The sequence below is a fragment of the Lepidochelys kempii genome, chromosome 7 (assembly GCF_965140285.1).
Source record: "Lepidochelys kempii isolate rLepKem1 chromosome 7, rLepKem1.hap1, whole genome shotgun sequence".
NCBI classification, from domain to species: domain Eukaryota; kingdom Metazoa; phylum Chordata; order Testudines; family Cheloniidae; genus Lepidochelys; species Lepidochelys kempii.
In genome coordinates this window covers 39,254,200-39,279,816 of record NC_136386.1, presented here as the reverse complement: position 1 = coordinate 39,279,816, position 25,617 = coordinate 39,254,200, and the positions used below count along the sequence as shown (strand labels likewise).

Below are 25,617 nucleotides of genomic sequence, written 5' to 3'. Positions count from 1 at the left end.
AGTTCCAGCCACACCCTGTTTCTGCTGCTGTGCAGATAGGGAGAAAAAGTGGTACTGCAGCCCCTATTGAAGTTCTAAGTAGCCCCCTTTTTAATGGGGTGGTCCTCCCAGGTCTGGTTACACCGGCTTTAGGACCGGATTCCCCTGGCAGTCCAGAACCACACTGGAACATCTGTCCCTATATGCCTGCATAAATTACTAGATTATGTTAAAGATGAAAGAAATAGTTCAGGCAAGAGAGAAACCCATTTTTAGAACCAAATTTGAATCAAACCTTTTAAAATAAAAATTTAGTGGTTTTGTGTTTCTGGCTCAGCAGAACTGACAGTGACAAAATAGTGCAATATTGTAGCTAGGACTGTACTGTAATGTAGTACTGAGTGTTGAAATATTTCCAATCATAGCTTGCAGATTCAAGGAGCCAGATTCAGTTGTAGCCAATTATTTCATTTAATCCTTTGAGAGATTTATTGTTATAGTTATGTATAATTAATCAATGTGTGATGGATAGGCATAAGTAAGGTAGGATCATAGGCATATAAAGTTAACACAGTGTTAATACAACATCATTGATTTGTGGAATTGCACTTATATATGACAGTGGGGAATTTGGCCCAAAGGGTTGTGGGGGTTCATTTATATTCTCAGATGCTTATTGAAATGAAACTAAATCCTGAAGTTTAGTTGGGAGAGAAGGGCAGGAACACTAGGTGCTCCTGTGCTAGGTTTATATAGAAGCTGTGGACCAAACAGGACCCAAAGCATTCTGTCTATCAGTTATACTTATAAGTATTGACAGAATTTGATTTTGACCCTAAAGCTCCAACGAAATTCAGGGAAGTTGGTTCTAACCTTTGGTAGTCTGAAAACAACAACCAAAACTAAAAACAGAACAATCACCATCAAAACAAAAAAAACTCCAGTAAATACTTGCATGAAATCCTGATCCCATCTGGAGTCATTATCTAGTCATTATAATATCTGTTCTTCCATTTCCCTTCTGTGGATCATGTGCAAAATACTGTGGGATCTTTTATTTCACATGGGAAAGGCTAAACCAATAGACTTCATTAAAAATGTCCTGAAGATTAACTCCTACTGAAAACTATGGAACATTTTCTCTTTCCTTAGAAAGCATTTTTAGTCATTATCTAGTCATTATCTAGTCTAAATCTGTATGCCTATTTAAATTTATGGCTGATCTGCCAACCTCTCCCCTGGTTTGACTTCCTGGCATCCGAGCCTGACTTGAATCCTAGTGTCTGACTTCTCATTCCGATCTCCAGTTTGTTTCGTTCCTCTGACATCTTGGTATACTGATGCAACCTAACTTTGACTCAGAACCTGTGGCTCTGTCCACTAGGCCCTTTATTGAGGTTCAGCTTCTATCCTAGTAATTGTTAGCAGATGGCAGGTGAGCTTGTGCTTGTGCCTAAGACTCCTGTGGCCCAAGTTTCAAGACCTGTAGTGGTCCCTGACTTGCTGTATGGCTGTCTCTTACATCAGGGCCCCAATCTCTGCTGAGCTCTCAAGGCACTACACATAAGTAATAATAATAATCTCATCAGTTCAATGATCTAATTAGCCAGCATCCTGCCTCCAATAGCACTTGGCACCAGATGCTCAGAGGAAGGCACTTAAGTACACTTTGGACCAGATACCTTTACCGTCCTAAGCCTTTTTTGAGAGACAATGCTTCTGACAGTTTGCTTGCCATGTAACTGTTTTCAGGAGTATGTGTTTGTACGGAATGAGTGCTCAGCAAGAAATACTAATTGATATGTCAATGGGCTAAGACACCCACAGGGAAATGTTGCTGGTGGATATATTAGTGGAAGTTATCAACAGTACTGACTGTTAATTTTCTCCCAGCAAATTATCTAAGTATTTCAAGAAGAAGATGTGGTGTCTCAAACATTGAACTTATGTGTGAGTGAATTAGGAGGTTAAAAGCCACAGTAGAGTGGACTGAAGATGAAATTGCTACAGGTATGAAGCTTAACACAGTATTAATCGAGTAGTGGGTGAGCATACCAAGCACACAAAGAAGCACTGAACTCTAATCAGGCAGAAGGATGGCTTGAACTCTAATTATCTGTGCTGCAGTCTTTGTTATAGTAAAAGTATCAATTTTCCCTGTAGACCTTATGGATGGCATGATGGCTGTATTATTTTTCCCACAAAAAGAACTTCTAAAACAGATGGTTGAACAGTAACTTATGAGTGAGATTTAGCTGATCAGGTACTTGAGCATAAATGTCCAAAATGGTCAGAATGATTAAAAAACAAAACAAAAGAAAACAAAACAAACAACCCCACTTTCTTAAGGAACTGTACAGTTACTTAATTGTAATTGAACATTCTGAATTGTCTTCAATAGCAAAGAGGAATCCTTAATAAGTGTACAGAAAAGAGTTAGGTTTATAGCCGTGTACTGTACACCTGCCAGAATCTGGTCTTTCTGATATTGATACTTTCAGTTCCACCATACCCTGCAGTGTTAGTGCCACTGCATACTTACCAGCCATAAAAAGGAGCATTGGCTGTTCCTACACCAAATAAGGATTACTATTAATTTCCCTTGCATTTGGCTGATACCAGCTCTGGACTAGGCCTGGAGGAAATTGTTTCATTATAGTTCATCCTATGACACATACATGTTGATGAATACTGAGTTTGTGTAAATTAGGCTGGATGAGAAAGCCTTGTTCCAGCCGTTCTATGTGATTTAGATAAAAAATACCTAGAAGAAGTTTCAGAGTAGCAGCCGTGTTAGTCTGTAGTCGCAAAAGGAAAAGGAGTACTTGTGGCAGCTTAGAGACTAACCAATTTATTTGAGCATAAGCTTTTGTGAGCTACAGCTTCACTTCATCGGATGCATCTAGAAGAAGTTGTCTTACAATCTACCAACAGGGTTTAAGTGTATCTTTTTGTAGTACAATTTAAACAGGAAAGAACTGGAAAGTGGATGAAAAAGTCAAGTGTGATTTTAAACAGACATGGGGGAAGAAAACAGAAAAATTATTTACTCTCCCTTACAATATAACATCTTTTAAATCTAACAGCTGTTTATATGTTTAACATAAAACAGATGCCCTGCCTAAGTGCAAATTATGAAATATTGCAATTTGTATAAAATGTGCAGTAATAAAAAAAATATGTTATGATAAAGTAAGACCTAGGGAATCTCAAATATTTTTGAGCAAACTGTCTCCCAGGATGAACACACAAACACTCTCATATCCTCTGCCATTTACACATACACATGTTTATTCATAGCAAGTAGAAACATAATCTTGCCACTACAGCACAGCATCTGGAGACAGGATGTCAGGGTCTTATGTCTTGCTCTTCCACAGACTTCCTGTGTTACCTAAGACAAATCACTTAATCTTTCTGCATCACAGTTTCCCAGTCTGTAAAATGGGAATCAATCATATCTTCATAAGTATTACATTGATGTTTCAATGCACTTTAAGATCCTTGGGAGAGAGATTCTATGGAAGTGCAAATTCATCTTATTTATCAAATAAACAAATAGTTACACACTGATGCCCTCTCACTTTCTCTAAAGCACTTTTGTATTATTCATCCTAATTCAAGCACAAACTGCTTGGCTTTGACTCAGGCCTGTGATTTGTTTTATATTTGCTCTTCAAAATGAAATATATTTGCAGTGCTTATATGGAAATATTTTCAGACTTGCTCTTAGTAGTCTTGAAAAGCATGGCTTTTTAACCAAAATGATTTTTTTTTATTTTGATTTACATTTTCTGGGGTTTGTTTGTTCAACAAAAAAAGAGAAACCCAAATCCCCCCCCCCTTTTTTTAATAAAAGTTTCAGTTTGGGGTTTTCAAATAAAAATTCACTTTCAGAAAAACATTTTTTTACCTAAAACGTTTTCAAAAATTGTGGAAAAAATTAGTCTTTTGTGCAAAAATAAAACTTTTTTTGCAAGAAATTATTTAAAACACCCTTTTTAAAACCATTTCCTTCCCCTCCCCAATACATTCACATTTCTCGACCAGCTCTAGTTCTGGGCTGATTCGCAGAGGTTCTGAGCACTCACACTGGGGGGTGTGCAGCCCACATGTAAACCAGGTCCAGGCTTGCCTTTCATCCTGTGAGCGCATCTTCCCACCTATTGGAAGTGGGAGAGAGAGAATTAGATCATCCACTCCCGACAGAGCTGCGAGAAGACGAAGACAAGACATTGTTCCCATAGGGGTGGGCATTTAACTAGGTAGGGGGAGGAAAATCCCAGCGAGCTGAGCTGAGCCGAGCCGAGCCGAGCCGAGCCCTCGCGCGTGGGAGCGTCTGAGCCCAGGCCAGCAGCGAAAAGGAGACGCACGCTGATGTTCCGGCTTCCTTCGCAAAGCCAGAGAGCGCCGCAGGGCGCAGCTCTGCCGGAGTTAAAGACAGGCAGAGCCAGCCCTTCCTTCAGCGGGGAGGGGCACCGCCACAGACCCCAGGAACCAGCTGGGCACGTACCTCCGCGGCACCCGGGAAACTTTCTTCTCCGGAGAGGTGAGGCGAGTCGGCGGCTGCCGCTGCGCACGGCTCCTGGCAGCAGGGACGGGATCTGGGGGAGGCAGCACGGTAGCTGCCCCCGGCACGCACAGCCTGAGAAAGCGAGCCAGAGCCGCCGCCTGTCCCTGGGGGAACCAGCAAAGCTCCCTCGCTGCCTGCCCGGACCCTGCCTGAGAAATCAGAAGAGGAGGAGCAGCAACAAGCGCGCTCCGGTCCTGTCCCAGCCCCTGTGCCCCCAGTCAGGGGTGGCAGGCTTGTAGAAATGGTGGTGCCGCCCAGAACCTGCCCCCCCAACTCTGCCCCCCACCTGCCTAAGGCTCTGGGAGGGAGTTTCGGTGGGGGAGGGGGTCTGGGGTGCAGGCTCTGGGCTGGGGGTGGGGCTGTAGGAGGGGATGAGGGGTGCAGGCTCTGGGAGGGAGTTTGGGGGTAGGAGGGGGTGCTGAGGGAGGGGGTGCAGGAGTGAGGGCTGTGGGATGGGGCTGAGGGGTTTGGGGTGTGGGAGGGGGCTCAGGGCTAGGGCAGAGGGTTGTAGGGTGGGGCTGGGGCTGAGGGGTTCATGATGCAGGAGGGGGCTCAGGGCTGGGGCAGAGAGTTAGGGTGCAGGGGAGATGAGGGTTCTGGCTGGGGGTCCAGGCTTGGGGGTGAGGCAGGGCTGGGGATGAGTTTGGGGTGCAGGCAGGCTGCCCCCAGGGCTCAGGCTAGATAGGACTCCCCCAGCCCTCTCCCCGCCAGCAGCAGTGAGCTCTGCTGGGGTGGGAGCACTCCGGCAGCACATTCACCCCCACCACTGTCACTGCATGTGCTCCTAGGGCTCCTCTCAGGTCCAGGAAGTCCCCTCGCCTCCTCTGTGTTGGGCGGTGGTGGGGGGAGGGCTGCCATCACATGGGGCCTCCTCCCCTGCTGCTGCTGTAGCCTGACTGGGGGTGAGGGATGGGGCTGTCCCTTGCCCAGTGTGGGGCAGGAGCGGTGACTGTGGGAAGGGGGTGCCCCCTGTGCTGGTGGAGGGTCCCGCTGGAAAAGGGAAGGGTCCAAGGTGGGAAAGGCAGGGTAAGGGCAGCCTGCCCTGCCACTGTTGAATGGGGAGCCTTAGGACCAGGAGCCAGCAGAGTGGAGACAGCATGGTGCTACAGGGAAGAGTCAGGGATGCTCCGGGCCGGCCGCAGGGGACAGCAGTTGCGGCCGGGGGAGAGACCCAGCCCCAAACATTGGTGGAGCCAGGCCCCCAGACCCTGAATATTGCTGGAGTCTGGGCACCATGGGCTCATATAACTCCCCGCCCCTGCCCCCAATCCCAGCCCTTGTGCGCCCTGGTCTCATCCCAGCCTGTGTGCACCCTGGTCCCACCCCCTGTGAGCCCCAATCCCATCCCAGCCTCTGGGAGCCCTGGTTCCGTCCCAGCCCTTGTAAGCCCCAGTCCCACCCCGGCTTTTGTGCTCCCAGTCCCAGCCCCTGTGAGCCCCAGTTCTGTCCCAGCCTCTGTGCTCCCAGCCCCTGTGAGGCCCAGTTCTGTCCCAGCCTCTGTGCAGGGCCGGCTCCAGGCATCAGCTTTCCAAGCAGGTGCTTGAGGGGGCATTTAGAATGGGGCGGCAGTCCGTGTCCTGCGGCGGCAATTCGGAGGCAGCTCCGCCTCTCTTCCCACCACGCCAGGTTTCAGTGGCAGCGGCAATTCGGCGGCGACTGCTTGGGGCAGCAAAATTGGTAAAGCCGCCCCCCTCTGTGCACCCCTTCTCCTCTCCCACTCCACCCTTTGCGCCCCACTGCCCTGCCTGCCTGTATCTGCGTGCATTCCTGTCAAGTCTCAGGATGCTTGTGCTCCTTACAGCACCGCGGAGCTGGAAAGTTTCCCGTCCCTGTCCGAGCCCTGTAACAGGGATTATCCAAGGCAGAAGAACTTCCTCCTTTTAGTCGGTGAGTATTTTAATCTCTCCTCCTCTCCCAGCCTTTCGTCCTTTCTGGGAGCGTTATTGGGAGTCCCAGTGTGGTTCCCACCCTACAGGCACAGGCTGCTTCTGTCCCAGAGCCAAGGGAGCCAGGGAACACTGGGAGAGGTGGATCGAAATGTAAACCAGAGAGCACTTAGGTGACAGGACTTCAGGACACACTGAAAGTGACAAACAGTGCCTTGGCTGTCTTGCGATCGGTAGGGAGCAAGCCCTTGGTGGGGCAGGAATCAGGTCCCTGTACGGCAGGAAGGGCTGGGAGGAATGTGGACAGGTGAGAATGGGAGCAGAGTTCCAGGATTAATAATGCTGAAATAGAAATACAGCAAGGATTGCAGTTTATATAGAATCCCAGAACTAATGTGCCTGCTGAAGATAGCTGACACATGCCCTACAGCCTAGAACCAGTGGGAGTGATCTTTACACACATACCCCTCACCTCTCTTTTCCTAACGTGCCATAAAATGATGTGCATCTGATCCTGGGTGGGATGGCTTGCTTTAGAAAGTATTTTCCCAGTTCTGGTCACTGAAAGCAAATGGCAGAAGTTGTCTGTTCGGTATCAGGAACTTTTCACAGCTAACACAGGTGAGCATACTCAGAGTGTGAACCATCCTGAATAAGATCTCATTTTGCATTAGGAAGTGTGGTTTTGGTGTTAATTGCACAGTATAGAAAATGTTTGTCTAGTTGTAAACTTTACATGAGTGGAGCACTAATGCCAAGGCATTGGTGGTTTATACCATCACCAGATGAGCATGTCTCTAAGCATCAGGGAGTAGCAAGAAAGTGTTCTAACTTTGGTTTGCTGATCTGTTTGTTCCCTGAAACACATTAATGGAAAATGTAGGCTTTCATTTGTAATTCAGCACAGAGGAAATCAAGCTAATTATTTTATAAACAAACATAAATGAGATGTACAAATCTAAAGTCATGCACAAACTATGTTTGTTCAGAAAATAATCAGCAACATAATTGTGGCAAATGCTATTGCTTTGACCAGTTTGTTCAACGAATCTAAGCACAAAATATTCTGACACATAAGTGTTTAAGTAGAACAAAAGGTCCTCAAGTCATGTTTAATATTGTATTATAAATTACTCTTTGGGTCTCAACAGAAGGTGAAAAGTTCTTGTAAATATTATGGTCAGTACTTTTGAAAGGACATTGTATGTGTCAGTGTTGTAAATAACATCATAGGTAATGATATTCTAGAGGTGCCTTTTAGTGGCACTGTAATTAATAATGATTGCTGGAGTTTTCCAAAAGGATCTGATTTCACTCTGCAGAAGCAAGGACTTATAGCTGAAATCCCGCCCTTCACTCAGAGCTAGTGGAGACTACATGTTTCCAGTCTAACCTCCTCAAACATTGCCCTGTGGTTTATGCCTAAACTGACAGTGTTAAACCCATAGATGAATCTTTTTTGATATTGCAAGAATTAGATACACATTATTCAGCCACTGGATGATTTTACATATCATACTGTAAGCACTGTAATGCATTGGGCTAGATTAGCTAACAAAACCTTACTCACATGAGCAATCTTCACTCATGCCATACTCCCATTGGAATCAGTTAGACTTCCCATGTGAGCAAACAAGAATTTGCAGGGTTGGACTATTGATTTACACCCAATATTTGTTTACCTGCAGGTTTTAAGATGTGCATATACCCATGTTTCTGTCCAGGGTCTGTTGTGAGTGTACACTGATAGTATCTTTCTGTACAATTACCCATATTGCATGTATTGACATCTGAGTTTGCAAAAAAGTTGCCCTTACAGACTTGGAGATATAAATGAACAGTCTGGGTGGAGGCCCTTTGATAATGAAGTCTTTATCCAGAGTACAAGAGAAGGCGTTTTAGCTTTAACTGAGAATTCCTTTGTTTATGGAGTTTTGTTGCACTTTTAAACCAGAGAAATGTACTTTTTGTAGTTTAAAACCAATGGGCTCAAGTGCTGAGGTTTGTCCAAGTTGTGCTTAGTACATCATGGAACACAATATGGCTTTATGTTATCTCTATTCTTCCTCAAGCTGGGGGCCCGATGACCACTAGGGGCCTGTCCACACTAGCAATTTTTTTACTTTGAGATAAGTGATTGCTAATTAACTTGAGCTATCTAACACTTTTCTAAAGAGTAGTCTTGATACTGCCCAAACATTTCTAATAGATATTAGCCTGGATCAAACATTTGGGAAATATGCAGACTAGCCTTTACTAAAGTATTCATGACCTCAAGTTAATTACTTTAGGCTATGTCTACATTACACACCAGTGCCATTAGCATATAGGGTATGTGTAGCTACATGCTGCAGTGAAAAGCATTCTGCATCCACACTGTGAAAGGCTCTGGCATGGGAGAGACAGGAGGGAAAAGTTTCAGCAGTTCCCCAGTGCTGGAGCCTATCACTGTGGCTGGCCGTGAAAGGCTTTGACAGGGTGAGGCAGCTGGGATAGGCTTTTCTGAGCTGCCTCCCCCATGCCAGAGCCTTTCCCTGTGGTGGGGAAAGTCTCCCACAGCAGGAAGGCAACAGGACACTACACTGCTAAAAACAGCAGCATAAGTGGGGAGGCACAGCTTTGGCAAGTGGAGAATCATGAAGGGTATGTTCTCGGGCACATACCCTACCACTGCAGGTGTGTCCATACTCTACTCGCCTAAGCCATGCCTCACCAACTACACTGCTATTTATACCCATGCTAGTGGGGCTATGTGGGTATGAACACTACACACTGCTGAAAGCAGCACAAAGTACAGCTGTAAAGGTTAAAAATCTCCTGTGTAGACAAACCTTAGGATACAAAGTGTATTTTAAAATATGTTTGCTAACACATTTGAACTCACTTGATTTAAACTCTAGTGTAGACAGAACAAACTGGATTTGAACATGTCCTAGGTGGTCAAAGTGAACCTTGGGCTCTCCCTAGACTGCGCCTCACTGTAAAGTAGAGCAGCCTCTGCTGTATTTTTCACCAGCTGCCAGTATCCCTCAAGGGCCATTCCAGCAGTCAGGGATTTTGGGGCCATAGACACCACACTCCTTTTACTTGACCATGCCCCACACACACTAGCTATAGAAGTCACTATTGTAGCCCTATACCAGTGGCTCTCAAGCTTTCCAAACTACTGTAGCCCTATCAGGAGTCTGATTTGTCTTGCCTACCCTCAAGTTTCACCTCACTTAAGAACTACTTGCTTACAAAATCAAATGTTAAAATACTGAAGTGTCACAGCACACTATTACTGAAAAATTGCTTACTTTCTCTTTTTACCATATAATTATAAAATAAATCAATTGGAATATAAATATTGTACGTACATTTCAGTGTATAGAACAGTATAAACAAGTCATTGTATAAAATTGTAGTTTGTACTGACTTCGCTAGTGCTTTTTATGTAGCCTGTTGTAAAACTAGGCAAATATCTAGATGAGTTGATGTATCCCCTGGAAGACCTGTGCGTACCCCCAGGGGTACACGTATCCCCAGGGGTACACGTATCCCTGGTTGAGACTCACTGCTCTAAACCACTAAAGATTCCTTCAGACAGCAAGGAATCCAATGGCCAGATCTGCCAGGTTTATGGCTACCATGTGCAGCTGGAGTGACACAGCGTGGCCAGAAGTCTCCCAAGGATATGGCCCATTGCCTTTAAAAGTAAAACTAGTTTCAAGCATATCAGGCAGAGAGCAGCTTTTCAAATTCAAGGATGAAGGTATTTGGTAAAATAGACAGGACGTAAAATTAATCAGCCAAATTCATCCCTGGTGTAACTTCATTGATGCTGTTAAACTCCAGTCATTTTAGTGAAGTTATACTTAGGAAGAATATGGCCCAGTGTCTTTTTCATTGCTTGACAATTGTTTTCCTAGGAGTAGTTTAGTGGCTAAGGTCAGCAACAACATTCCTTGTGTTGTTCACAGCCAAAAGCTTTACCACTTGGACAATGAATGATTATATAATAAAAGAGACAAACTGTAAAAAACTGACAGTTGTGTTCTGTGGACAATCTCATTGACAGCTCTGAATAATCTGTATTACATAGAAATCTCCCTTGTTTCAACTATCACCAGAGAAAAGAGAATATACTAAAACCCCACTCTGAACAGTTGTATCATAATTGCTTAAATGTCACTTTTAAGATTCATACAGTGAATTTGGTTTTGTTTGTTTTCATGGCATGGATCGAGCATTTTTTCACGTGGCTAGTTAAGTAGTCCATCAGAGCACAAGCAACACACATAGGGTTTTAATTAATTTTCATCAGCATTGAACAGGATTTGGGAGATTCATATGAGCACTGTACAGGAAGGGATCAGTCCTGCAAGCTATAGAGTGCCTGCTGTGCGGTGTAGCGCCCTCGACTCCTGTAGAAACCTATACGCTTTGAGGGCAGTCTCCAGCTTGCAGGGTCTATGCTTGGCCAAATAGTATTTGCCAAACCAACATTTTGACATATTTAGGCCATTTTGGGGTCATGATACAGAAATCTTTCCCAATGTCTGTTCTATTATTATTTAAATTTATATTATGGCACCACCTAGGGAGCCCAAATGGGATTACATCCACGTTCTTCTAGAACTGCATATATGCATGAGACAGTCCCAGCACTGAAGGCTGTAATTGTAGTCAATGTTCACAAGTATTACCAGCTTGCTTGGACGAATAATTGTCAATGTCTGGTTTGTGATCTATTCATAAACTATTCACTGTAACTATGTGCTATTCATTATTCACAATCACTGGTATGTGATTGGTCACACAGTATTATTTTTGCTCTTTTGATTGGTCAATGAAGCAATAACAGAAGGAGAATGAAGAGCAAACACCACATTTTTTGGGTAAAACTTTGAGAAGCTTTCTGGGTACTCACATATAATTCCAGGGTCATCTATACATGTTGTACATAATGAATACTATGACCCACTGAATTCAATGGGTTATTTATTTGTATATAAATATGATTTTTTCATTATTCAGACAGATCTAACTGGCCACAAACAATCCTGTAAAATTGTAACATCTTATTCATTATTTCATTAATCAAAACATATAGGCTATACTCACTATCTTGATAAACATGCTGATTAAAGATGAGTCAGAAATGGTTTTCCCCTCCCTTGAGGGTTTGAGATTTCACAGAAAATTTCCCATCCTGAATCCAGATGAACAAAAAGTGAAATGTTGGAATTTTTCATGAAACAATAATCCAAAAAAATTAAAAAATTGGATTGATCATTTTGAAAGGTTTCACTTTAATGTCAACTTTTTTTAGCCTTTTTTTCTTTCAAAACGAAAAATCATTTTGAACCCAAAACCAAAACTTTCCATTCTGAAAATGTCAAAACAGGCCATTTTGATCATTTCAAAATTTTTTCTTTCAGAATTTTTCAAATCAGGAGAGGTATCAAAATTGAACGTGTACCACAAATAGTATCAGTTTTGAGAAATCAGTATTTTCCAATGAAAAAATGTTTCATTGGAAAATTTGGAATGAGCTCTACTGTTAATGCTTCTAAAGCACATCAATTCTAGTAAAAGTATTCTCGTTCATTATAGAAGGCCCCAATCTTCTTATGGCCCAAAATAACACTGTCTATGAATCTTCTTGTCTAAGCTGTCTGTGGTAATCCCCATGTCTACCGTTAACTGTATGTTTCAGTATTCCAAGAATTAGTTGTGCATTGTTCCGCCAGATGGATGCACATGTTATTCTGCCTCCACCTCCAGACATACCATTCAAATGCTGAGAATGGCTTGGAATGCTCTGCTGGTCCAAAACACCTAGTTATTTTTCCTTCCATTTGTGATATGTGGAAAGACTCATTTATTTTGTATATAGTAATTAGAGCTGGTCAGAAAATGGTTTCAGTTTGTAAAAGCAGCTGCAATGTTTTGTGAGTTTTGTAGTTCAGGTTCCTCATGGTTCCTTTCTCCTTTATATACCAGGCTGCCTGATCATCTCCCATGATGCACCACAGTTTGGTGTGGAGAGTCGTGGGGTGGAGAGGCAGTGCAGTGTGGGAGTAACATGCCCATGATGCATCAGAGGAGATGAAGTCGGGCTGAGGAGTCAGGCACACAGAGGAGAATGGAGACTAAGGTAACCAAACGTCAGTTCCCAGGAGGCAACACAGCAGCATTTTTCAATCAAACTATTTAGGTTTACAGCCTAAAACCATAAGCTTTTTGGGCATTTGGTTTTTCAAACTTTAAATTTTCCACAGAGAGAGAACACTTTCTGTGAAAAAAATGTATTTTGTAAAAAAAAAAAAATTTCCATCAAGAAACAGGTTTGATGGAAAATTTTCAAACAGCCCTAATAGAAGCATTTCCTTATGTTCTTATGAAATAAGCTGGCTTGCTGATTTCACAGCACTAGGTTAATCAGTGCATAAGAAACTGTAATTAACGTTTGAAAGAGCTTTGAATTATTCTGTATATTGGATATGACAAGCCTGGAGGTCCTTGTTCTCATTATAGACCCCATGGTACTTTTCTCAAGAGTAGGATTGTTTAGAGTAGAGGTCCAACGACTTGGCAGAGCATTGGCCGCTAAACCCAGGGTTGTGAGTTCAATCCTTGAGGGGGCCATTTAGGGATCTGGGGCAAAAATTGGGGATTGGTCCTGCTTTGAGCAAGGGGGTGGACTAGATGACCTCCTGTGGTCCCTTCCAAACATGATATTCTATGAACATTCCAGTATGATGCTGGCTCCTTAACTGTCCATTTTTACACACACAGAGTTTATTTTATATTTGTATATAATATCAATTACAACTGGACATTACCAATTACCAAATCCAGTACTAAACAAATGTCAGTTGCCAATTAGAACTCTAATTACAAATAACTACTTAAAATACCAATTGAGCAAGCTAAGTACCAATTAACCAAAAGCCTCAATAAGCAATTAGAATAGTAGTTGCCAGTTAGAATACCAACTACCACTTAAAATACCAATTTAAAAACAAATTACCAATTCACAATTTATAATATATAGTAAAAAAAATACAATGTAAATTAAATGGCAATAAAATAGAATATCAGAGTTGAAATTCTTTGACTCTATTATGTCATATCAGAATGTCCTGCCATGATATATAATATGGCATTGCATAGTATAAGTCAAAACATTTTGACTTTTATAATTAATAGGTTCATAGCGTTTAAGGTCCGAAGGGACCATTAGACCATATAGTCTGACCTCCTGTATATCACAAACCACTGAGTTTCTTCTAGATACCCTTACCCTAAGCCCAGTGACTTTAGTTAAACCAAAGCATTTCAGTCCTCAGAAGACTAAAGTGTTGTGAGCCATAGGCAGAGAACACAAGAGACTGAAGTACCACCAATGCCCAAGGCCCCTGCAAAGGAAAGAAATTGATTTGATGAGATGTGACTCTGTGATTCTAGCAGGTGATCCAAGCCCCATGCTACACAGGAAGGCAAAAACCCCAAAACTCCAAGATCTCTACCAATCTGACATGAGAGGAAAGCTCCTTTCTGACCCCAAATCTGGTGATCAGTTTGACCCTGAGAATGTGAGCAAGACACACCAGCCAGGCATCTAGAAAGAAGATTCTTAATATGGTACCACCTCAGAGCACTATTTCACCCTGTGAGTGACCTATCCCCAGCTGTGGCCAATCTCTGATACTTTAGAAGAAAGGGGAGGGGGGGTAGGAGAAAGAATACATCTAGGCGATTGTGCATCAGGGAGGAAAAAATCCTTTCTGACACCTGCAAGTGACCAGTTGAAGCCCTGAAGGAGATTTGATTACAGTCATTGTCATAATGCAGAGTTGCAAGTGTTATGAGCATGGTGCAGGGAATCCAGGCAATCGATTCGGTTCTATCCGTTGCCAATGAAGGAAGGGGATGATCAGCGAGATTCATAAATTTGCAGATGCACAGATTCTAAGGCCAGAAGGAGCCATCACAACCACCCAGCCCAATGCTGGATTAAAGCATGTTTTTTAGAAAGCTCCCTGATCTGGTTTTAATGGTGATGGTGAATCCACCACCTCTCCTGGAAAGCTGTTCCAATGTTTCATTGCCATGACTACTAGGCAACTGTATTTATTTCAAGGTTGAATTGTCTAACTTCAATTTCTAGCTATTGGATCTTGTTATGCCTTTATCAACCAGGAGGAAGAGACCCCCACTATCCTATCTTTTCCATGTGTAAGTGTCTATACACAGATTTCGAGTAGCAGCTGTGTTAGTCTGTATTCCCAAAAAGAAAAGGAGTACTTGTGGCACCTTAGAGACTAACACATTTATTTGAGCATAAGCTTTTGTGAGCTACAGCTCACTTACTTGTTTTCCAGCCTCTGGATCACTGGTGTGGCCATTCTTTGACCTCTCTCTAGTATTCCCTCACCCTTCTTGAAGTTTGTGGACACCAGAACTGGACACAGTATTCTAGTAGCGGTCTTAGCCATGCTCTGTATAGACACAAGATTCCCTTCCCTACTTCTACTTGATATTCCCCTTTTTATATAATCAAGGATCGTATTAGTCCTTTTTGCCACAGCACTGCACTGAGCGCACATATTGAGGACTTAACTATAATTAATTAAATTATATTCTTTTATCAACTCAAGTTGATAATGTGAAAATGAAACTACTTTGACCTTATTAAAATGAAAATATTTTGATAAGGTTGAATCAAAATGTTTGTATTTTTCTAGTTTTGCAATACATTTCAAATTTTCTATTTTTTTATTCCAATTCAAAATCTTGCGGGGGGGGGGAATTTTCCCTTTGAATGGGAATTTCAGGTTCTGACCAACTCTGCACTGGAGGTGGGTTCATTTCAGTGGCAAGTGACATGATTCCAGAATATTGTTTGGTAAGGCACTGTGGAATACCTCAGGATGAAAGTTATAACATAAATGTAAGTTGTTACTAATACTTGATCATATTTTCCCTCTAACATCGGTAGTCATGAGCCAGTGATCCACATTTTTACATTTTAGTTTCATATATTCTTTACCTGCCTTTCACAGGCTTGTTGGGAACTTTAATTCATTAATGTTTGTGAAGTACGTGGAAAACTGCATACTAAAAGCTGTACTGTTCTAAGGAGACCTGCTAATGATGATGGAGGATTCCAACTGTCACACGTTAGGAACAATGATAGGTAAAAGCATCAGGATTGCATACAGTCCTAAGAGACAAATTTAAATTGAGGAAAGCTAATTATTGTTCCATTACCTGAACAATAGCATTAACTTGAATATACTGCTAGAAGAATTGCAGGTATAAGGTTTAAAAATGAAAGGTTTTCTACTGAAGTAGATAGGGTCTATAATTTTCATTTAAATTCTCTAGGTTCAAAACACCTGCAGTATATTTTACAGTGCCACAATACAAAACAAATATTCCTTCTCCAATGGAGCAGTTGATTTTTGAAATCTGTTCAGGATTAATGCTTAATGTTAATGTAAACATTTGGCATATGCAGACCCAGAAAAGTGCACAATCATATTTTAATGATAAAATTTTGAAAATCATAACGTTGGGGAAATGCTGCATATACTATGTTAGTAAATTTACCAAACTCCTCCTATACACCAGCTGCAGAAATAGCCCAAACCTCACATTCAGCTACGATCAGACTCATTAAAGCCAAGAGTCTCAAAGAGCTATGGCTTTACTACAAAAAAGGTGTGGTTTTTACATCAAGATAGTTGACTCAATGTAAAATCTTAATGGACACAAGCCCGGGGTAGATTCACATCTCAATATAGCTAGTTGAGATGTACTTAGAACCCCATTCCAGGGTTTATGCCAGCTAACTACACTGACATAAAAATTACCTGTGCCTTGTCTGCACTACAATTTACACTGAGGGCATGACTCACAGGGATTAAAAACCTGTGGTTGGTTCCGGTCAGCTAGGCAGCTCAGGCTCCAAGGCTGAAAAATTGCTGTGTAGACATTTGGGTTTGGGCTGGAGTCCTAGTTGTGGGACTCTCCACCCTCGCAGTGTCCCAGAGCTCAGACTCCAGCCTGAGCCCAAACATCTACACAGCAATTTTTAGCCCCACACCCTGAAAGCCCAAGTCAGCTGACCTCAGCCAGCAGCAGCCATGCCACAGGGCTTTTATGCCCATGTAGGTGTACCCTAAAAGAGCTTTTTTAAGTTGGCTATCTCCATGTAAAAAACACATTTTTCTTTTTGCAGGGAAGGCAGATCTTCAGCTTTCTACTCCTGAATTATGACTCCACATAATTTAACACTGGAAGCAAATACATATGGGCCAAATTCTTTGCTGCTTTAACTCCAGTAAAGTTACCCATCCCCAGAGAATTTGGCCCAGTAAATCCAAGGGAAATCATTATTGTAATATCCTTTGTTTTACTGACATTCTTATCAATCTAGAAAAACAACAAGGAGTCCGGTGGCACCTTAAAGACTAACAGATTTATTTGGGCATAAGCTTTTGTGGGTAAAAAACCCACTTCTTCAGATGCATGGAGTGAAAATTACAGATATAGGCATAAATATATATATTGGCACATGAAGAGAAGGGAGTTACCTTACAAGTGGAGAACCAATGCTGCAGGCCAATTCAGTCAGGGCGGATGTGGTCCACTCCCAATAACTGAGGAGGCGGTGTCAATACCAAGAGAGGGAAAGTTGCTTTTGTAGTGAGCCAGCCACTCCAAGTCCCTATTCAAGCCCAAATGGATGGTGTTAAGTTTGCAAATGAATTGTAGCTCTGCAGTTTCTCTTTGAAGTCTGTTTTTGAAGGTTTTTTTGTTGAAGAATGGCTACTTTTAAATCTGTTACTGAATGTCCAGGAAGATTGAAGTGTTCTACTGGCTTTTGTACGTTGCCCTTCTCAATGTCTGATTTGTGTCCATTTATCCTTTGTGACGGGGCAAGGCCAGATGGCTATAAAAAAGTAGTGGGAGATACATATATTAGCTCCAGACTAAACAAATCCCTGGTACCAGGATAAGTTAAATGGCTGCAGCTCCAGGTCAATTTAGACACCTGGGGCCAATTAAGAACTTTCCAGAAGGCAGGGAGAAGGCTAGGTGGATTGGGACACCTGAAGCCAATCAGGGACTGGCTGAAACTAGTTAAAAGCCTCCCAGCTGGGTGTAGATGTCAGGAGCTGTGGGAGGAAGTGATGCTGTTGGAGAGGTTGAGTAGGACACACCATATCAGGTACAAGGAAGGAGGCCCTGAGGTAAGGGTGAAGTGGAGCTTGAGGAAGTGGGGGCTGCTGTGGGGAAGTAGCCCAGGGAATTGTATGTGTCATGTCTCTAAAAGGTCTGCTACCATAGTTGATACTATTAGGGTCCCTGGGCTGGAGCCTGGACTAGAGGGTGGGCCTGGGCTCCCCCCTTTGCTCCCCCTGATTAATCACTGAGACTGGGAAACAACAGAGACTGTACAAGGGAGGATAGTTTCTCCTCCCCTCCCTTGCTGGCTTATGATGGAAAATGGCTCAGTAGACTGTGACCCTTTTCTGTAGAGAGTGAAGGGCTATGTGGGGGGTCACAGTGAGCCTCTGAGGCCAGCAAAATCTGCCAGGAAATATGGGACCCATAGAGACAAGGACAGAGCTTTCTCACACCTTTTACATAGAGACTGTCTGGTTTGGCCAGTGTACATGGCAGAGGGGCATTGCTGTCACACAATGGCATATATCACATTAGTAGATGTGCAGGTGAATGAGCCCCTGATGCTATGGCTGGTGTGGTTGGGTCCTATGATGGTGTCACTAGAACCCAACCACATAGGACTGGACCTGATTCTGAAAATCCTCCTGTACAGAACTCTGTGACAACAAATTATATTGAAATTCTGTAAGGATCATGCTGGTCCAACTTTTTTATTTCATTTTATCAATTCCAATGACTCCTTATAAGATTTCTATTATTTCTTCTAATCTGTGTGAAGGTAAAACACTGAGTTTTACCCATCTCTGGATTAAGGTTATTCCAGATTTTACAATGACAATAAGTGTTTTTGAATTATAATTGCTACTTAAAATGAAACTCCCTCTGTTTGTGGACAGTCTAGTTCTAACAGAAACTGTCAATGACCAGGAAGGATTCAAACTCAGATGTGTTAGAAACAGGGAGGTAACTTGATAGTTAAAAGCACCAGGTTTTCTTTCCTTTTCATGAATTTGTTCTTTTATTTGTAATTCTCCACTGTTAACATATGGAAATCACTTAGGGACAGGTTTAAATCAATGCTGACACCCCATTATTTACCATTATTTGAACAAAAAGATGCATTTAAAGGTACTGCTGGTAAAGCTGTATTTATAACATTTAAAGAAAGACATTTTATACAGGAACAAGGCTCTTATGATCCAAGAAAAATAATAGTGCTGGGCAAAGAAAGATTTCAAGATACTCTGTAAAGGTGGAGTCAGTGTTTTGTTTTTTTAATAAAGGCTGATGCATCCAATTATGACAGTGGCTCCTCAGTTTTAGGAAAGAAGCAATAGTGCAGAAAACCCTCTCATTTATAAGATAAAGTTAAAGAAATTAACTAGCCACATTGCTTACAGATTTATATATTAAACTGCTACTGAAATTTCATCCATTTACATCAATTGTTCTAATATTTGGCTGTGACAGTGCTTCTCTTCTGAAGATTTCAACACTTTACGTTGATGGACAAGTACAACTACTCCATTACTCCCAATTCACAGATGGGTAATAAGGCACAGAGAGCTTGAGAGACCACTTAGTTCAGAGCTGGGGATACAACTTCGGTCTTCAACTCCCCATCTACTGGCTCATGCTTCCTCCTTGATGAAAACACAATTAGACATCCAAGTACAAAGCCTTACGCTGAGTTAGCCTACTTCAGTGTACTGTACATTCCCATTAGAGATTAAAACATGTTATCCCATCTTCAGGCTTCCAGATGAGTTTTTAAGTCACAATGACCTTCCAAGTCTCTGAAAACAAATAATGAAGTTATGGGAAGTAACATAAGAGGAGCCTACAGGAGACTTCCAATAATTTTTCACTGAGAACATGATTTAAAAGGATGTTGGCAAAGAAAGTGAGCCATTCTCGTAAGTGGAGAAGTTTGATAGGATTCCAGGTTTACCCCTCAGAGTTCGGAGTATTTTGTCTACGATAATTCAGAAACAGAAGCTATAGTTCTATTGGTACATTTCCTTTGTCTGGATATGGGAACAATGGGTGACATTAAAATATATACTAAATAAAGAAAGCCTTTTATCTGGAAAAACAGGTACATATGTTTTATTGACAGTTTTATTTTAGGGAGGCTAAAAATATTCTGCACATGAAACTACTGGCAACAGGAGGAAGAAATGAGATTCCTTGGAGGATTCTCTTGTTTGGTGTGGTTGTGATATCCAGGGATGTGATGTTGGAACTAGGATCAGATATGATGCTGACCATAAGATAATATTTACAATCCCTAGCAGGATCCACAAGCTTGGAAGGAGTTAATTGCTTACCCCTGCAGATTAAAACTATCAATTTCTCATTCTACCTAAAAATCCAGCCCCAAATATTTCCATCATTACTCATCCCAAATTGAAGGGAGTGAAAGCTAAAACTATAGGACATGTTGCACATATAGACAAATGTTGCACTCTCCGTCACTTCTATCTGGTAATAATTAATACTAAAGAAATATTTTGATAATCAGGTTATACTTTTGAATCTTAGTTTGTGCAGCCATTAGAGCTTCAGCATCTGTCTTTGTGGCCCAGTACAAATGTATTTTGGCATCTCTCTCCTGTTTCTCTAAGTAGGGGGATCAGGATAGAAGGCCTTGAAATTGTGTGGGGTAGTTGCCTCACCCAGTAGCTTGCACAGAAGGTAAAAGATGGGGAGTATAGTGGCCAGTTAACATAATCTCCTAAAGATCCAGGGACAGGCCATCAGAAGGAAGCTGCCTGTGATGATAGCCCAATGGGTCTGCAAATCTGCCGCTGCACTGACTTCCTCCTTGCAGATTCACAACAAGGATTGTATCTCAAACCAAGGCTTATACAGATGCCGAAGATACATTCTGTAGCTATTCTGCCTTGGGGTTGTCTATATTATGAATACATTTGTACAGTCAACATTTTAAATAAAACATAACATCCAGAAGAATCTTAGTACAGTGCTGTGAATACAAATCCTTGATCTCTGAGAAGGAGAATAAAACTGTATTACTTAGTATGAACTAGGGCTCTCAGTGATACAAAGTCATTAAAACACATTTTAAAAGGAGATTGTGTGGATAAGCCACACAATTTAGCTAAATGCTCCCCAGACGTGATTCTCTGTAATATATCAAAGAGGAAAGTACACAAAACAACAAACAGCTGCATTGTGTAGTCCCTAACAGTAAGTGAGCTGCACATTTATAAACCGGTCACACACATTTCACTGGATTATGCTTTTGGTTTCTGCATGCATGTTGGACATTTTGACCCAATTAATAAGTGGCAAGATACACAAACCCTCATCTACCAGAGACTGTTAACATTTAAATTGTTCAAGTTAAACGTAATTTGATCCAAGCCTTTCTGGTTCACCTACATACACGTTTATTGCTCACAGAACATCTGCACCACTTATTAATCAGGGAACTGATAGTAAAAAATCAGCCTTCAGCTTACTAAATAGCAACAGCCATCAGGTGATTCTGGCTGTTTTTCTTCAGAAGTTTTTTGGAAGCCGATCAGGAAATGGTCCTGAAGCATCACTGAGATGGACTTTCCATATGGTGGTGGGACGTTTCCTCGTTTTCCAGTCATGGTTATAAATGTGGTGAGCTGGAAACTGGTTTCCTATAAGTTAAAGCTCTCTAATCTTTGTGTAATACTAAGATTTATTCCTGATAGGATGATGAATCCCATCCTGCTAGAGCAGTTTGCATTCCTCAGCCACATAGGGATGGTGTAGAGCTGTCACATGCTCAATATGCACAGCCATTCAACTTTTTTTAAACAGACAGCAAAATCCTGGCTAAGCTCACCAAGAGTGTGCCAGAGTAATGGAAAGGTGGAGCAGAACAATAGCAATCAAGACTCTGGCACAGAGGAGGTTGCCTCAGAGGTGTGTGGGATCACTATGCTCTGCAGCCCTATCTCATCTCCTCCTCCTCTCCAGCACTTGCTATCCACCATAGCATGTGCCCAGAAAGCTTAGCCTCAAGCCATCCACTCCCACCCTCGTGAAGCTATAGGATGGTGTGAAGGTATATCAGCCAGCACTCTTCTAAAACTCAAGAGTGTATCCTCCTTCGTTCCTGAACAGATGCAGAGGGACAAAGAGGCTCCTAGACATCCCCTGCACCTCTAGTGCAGTCATGCAATGCATTACATGGATTTTACACACTAGCAAGAGTCATACATAATACAGTGACACTCTAAAGAGGGATTACACATGCATACTGCAGGACAAGTGTGCACAATTTTCTGTATTGGGTAGGGCCTACAAGACAGGGGAGGGAGGCTGCATTTCTGACATGAATGCTAAAAGTTAAGAGCAACATGAAAAAGCATACCCAATATGCCAGTTTGACAGCTTAGTCATTTTAGTACACGCCCTTTCATTTGGTCATCATTTGATGATGATCTAGGGAAGCAAATGCAATAAATCCAAATTAAATCCACAAAACCATCTGTTTTCTTATCTCTGTGAAGTCAGTGTATATGTTCCAATTATCTCTCTCAGTAAAGCCAAGAAAGTCTGGAAAATAGACTGAGCCCTTGATCATCTTAGTTGCACATTGCTTTCTAGGCAGCAGCCTGGCCTGGGGGATGCGTGTGCTCTGCTCTGCCCTGCCAGCCGGACCCAGACCCAGCTTATTTCCCATTAATGTATTTTGCCTTTGTTTCTTGGCTCCCAGATTTGAAAGGCACCATGGAGGCACCTTGCTCAGCCTCTGATAGGCAGAAGTCCCATGTCAAAGCACATTTTAATTTTGCTGTGAAATACTGCTTGGTTTTCCAAGATTAATTAAGATTAGTGACAAAGGAAGTCATCCAGGAAAGCCACAAGAGGGCTCCATAGGAAAATCTATTGGAAAATGAACCATTTAGGGTCCTGTTCTCATCAGCAATAGTACATTATAACTTCATATTTATATATAGGATTCTAAGTGCTTTACAGAGTTTAGGGATTACTTCTCCTACCACCTTGTTAGGATGGAATGTGCCAGCCATTCTGCATCAATAGGTCTTAAGAAGCAATGTGAAGAAGAATGCCATATCTAATTGAAATAACGGGGAATTTAAGTAGGCAGAATGTAATAACTCGCAATATAATTGGAATGCAGTAAAAACAGAGGAGCAACATTTTAAATTTTACCTGGAATCTTTTATGCCCACAAATGGCCATGGACACCGTTTTTATTTGATGTGAGAATAAGTCAAGTAGCCAGACCAATACAATGAATCAGTAGATTTGCTATGAACCTGCAAAACTCCTATGTGAATTAGGCAGCTTCATTTCAGGCTTGTGAGTATAATATTTTTGAATTGTACTTATTTCCTTTAAATGACATAGAAATAAAAGCAAAGATGCAGTGGCACTGACTCCAGAGACATTATCTGATGTGTCTGAGACATTATCACTCTACTACATTAAAATTTAAGAAGCCCATGGAATGACAAACGCATAGCTTTGTCTAACATATATTTGACTGATAGTGTGCTTCTGGCATTCTGAAAAACAAAGGGAACTTTACCCATACTGAAAGATATTGACCCTCTGACCCAGGAGCACTCATTCACTTTGTAGTGGGAAAAAAATCAAAATTCAGAAAAGAGGCCTTTGGTGGTTCTTCCATGCTGGTGACCAACATCTTTGAGGAAAACACAGTTGTCTTATCTCGATCATTGCTGGCAGTGTGAAATATTACAGTTTGTGCTTTAGAAAAAACACTATGGACTCTAACTATGCTATTACATTAAAGCTGCACTCTGAGATAAGATGTTTGTTTCTTCAGACTTGCTCTCCTCCCAAGTGGTATAAAAATAGAACATAATACAAAATATAACACTGACATATTCAGAGAAGATTATTCCTATCATTTCTTTATGTGGGCTCTAATTTCACAAATTTTGTAGCTCAGATGTATAATAACACTTAGCACTTTTTATACAGACCACTGCTTAGCATTCTTGAATATTTTAACTCTGCTGCCACTGAAGGTGATGATAAAATTCCTACTGACTCCAATGGGAGCAGAGTTAAGACAATGGGAAGAGCTTTTTAAAATCCTACCTTTCATCTGTACATCTCCTAGATTCCAAGGACAGAAGGAACTATTGTGATCATCTAGTGGTCAGACCTCCTATGCAACACAGGCGGTAGGACTTCCCTGAATTGACTATTTTAACTAGGGCATCTCTTTTAGCAAATGTCCAATCTTGATTTAAAAATTTCCAGTGATGGAGACTCCACCGTAACCCTGGGTAAATTTTTCCAATGGTTAATTACCCCAGTGCTGAAAATTTGCATCTTATTTCTAGTTTAAATTTGTTATACCTTTCTAAATTGCAGATCCCTCTATTATCAAATTTCTGTTCCCAATGTAGGTACTTAGACTGTGATCAAGTCACCCCATAGCCTTCTTTTTGAGAAGCTAAATAAATTGAGCTCTTTGAGTCTTTTACTATACATTTACATATGTACATTTACATTTATATACAAAGCATTTTACAAAAGCGTATAAGTATTATCATCATCCCTATTTTGCAGATGGGAAAATTTAGGCACATAGGGAAAACTGACAGGCAATTCCAGAAAAACTACACTACCATAACTATTTCAGAATAACTCCCTGGGTGGACGCCCGATGCCAGAATTAAAGTGACTTTATCCCAGAATGACTACTCCACTTTGGAATAGTTATTCTGGAATACCTATGCCAGCCAATTTCCCTCCTGTAGACAAGGCCTACATAATTTACCCAAGATCACACTTCATTAGCATAGCAGGGGAACAGAACCAAGATGTCACTTCACATAGGTGCACACTGTATACATCAGTCAATCCCTAAATATATATATTTTAGCCTTTTAACTGGACTGTCAAAACTTTTACTACAGTGACATAACAAAAACATTATCATTATTACACTGTTTTTTTCTGTGGTCATTGACTCTAGAAGTTATTACATTTGATTTAAAATTTTAGTCAACATGATAAACATCAGTAAGCAAAGCAATATGCAGTACACCCGTTCATCCAAAATGTATGGTTTGTAATATCCAGAACATTCAGGAAAATGGTTGTGGATGGAAAGGGAACATTAGCCTCCTTTTGTTCAACGATTTTCTGCATAAAGGGGTTGTACTGCAATAAGGCTCAAATTACTTGTTCTTTGTCAGATATGAATTTCTGTGCAGTAACACAGTTCATAGCAGTAATAAAATTACTACTATAAAAATTGGGAAAATATTAAGGAAAACAATAGGAACTCACTAAGGAACTTGGCCTCTGGGAGTAAATTGTCACATCACAGGAATAGTAGTCTTCAGTTATCTGTCTTATCCAATGTCCTGTCTTTGTACAGTACATCACAGTACTGTAAAATTGAGAGGGAGGTCCCCCCCCCAAATATGGAATAACCTGCCCATAAGGGCAGTTACTTCCTAACCCCAGATAATCACTAGTTGGCATGCAATCAGCATACTTTTTGTACTGTTTAATGCAGATTTGGGATGTTCTTAATATCAATATCCATGTCCAATTCTTCTTTTGAATCCTGTTGACTTCTTGACCTCCATGATATCCTGTGGCAGTGCATTTAATGCTTCTATTTGACAAGCAAGTTCTGCTTATAGAATATTTTCTTACCCTCTCTAGTAAGAGAAAAGTCTATTTTGAACAAACAAAGGCACAAATACTTGGGACAACGCCAAAGAGACTGGGATTCAAAGGAAAGCCTATATTTTCATTAAGAACCGATGAGATGTTTCCTCTCCTCCTGTGAATATAATGACTCAATCTTCCTACTTCAAATGCTTACAATCAGAAAGGTTTTATGAAATCAGAGAAACCAGTGAATGAAGCAGTTTAAAAAAATGACAGGTTTCAGAGTAACAGCCGTGTTAGTCTGTATTCGCAAAAAGAAAAGGAGTACTTGTGGCACCTTAGAAACTAACCAAT

The 25,617-nt window shown here is 41.5% G+C and overlaps 1 long non-coding RNA gene across 1 annotated transcript; it reads right to left on the bottom strand.

Annotated features, from left to right (window-relative positions):
• Positions 1-3,251: 3,251 nt before the first annotated feature.
• LOC140915280 (uncharacterized) lies at positions 3,252-4,747 on the bottom strand. Its single transcript, XR_012160124.1, has 3 exons — positions 4,493-4,747; positions 4,071-4,142; positions 3,252-3,373 (listed from the first exon to the last, which is right to left on the bottom strand). It is a non-coding gene; the product is annotated as an uncharacterized LOC140915280 (long non-coding RNA).
• Positions 4,748-25,617: the final 20,870 nt, after the last annotated feature.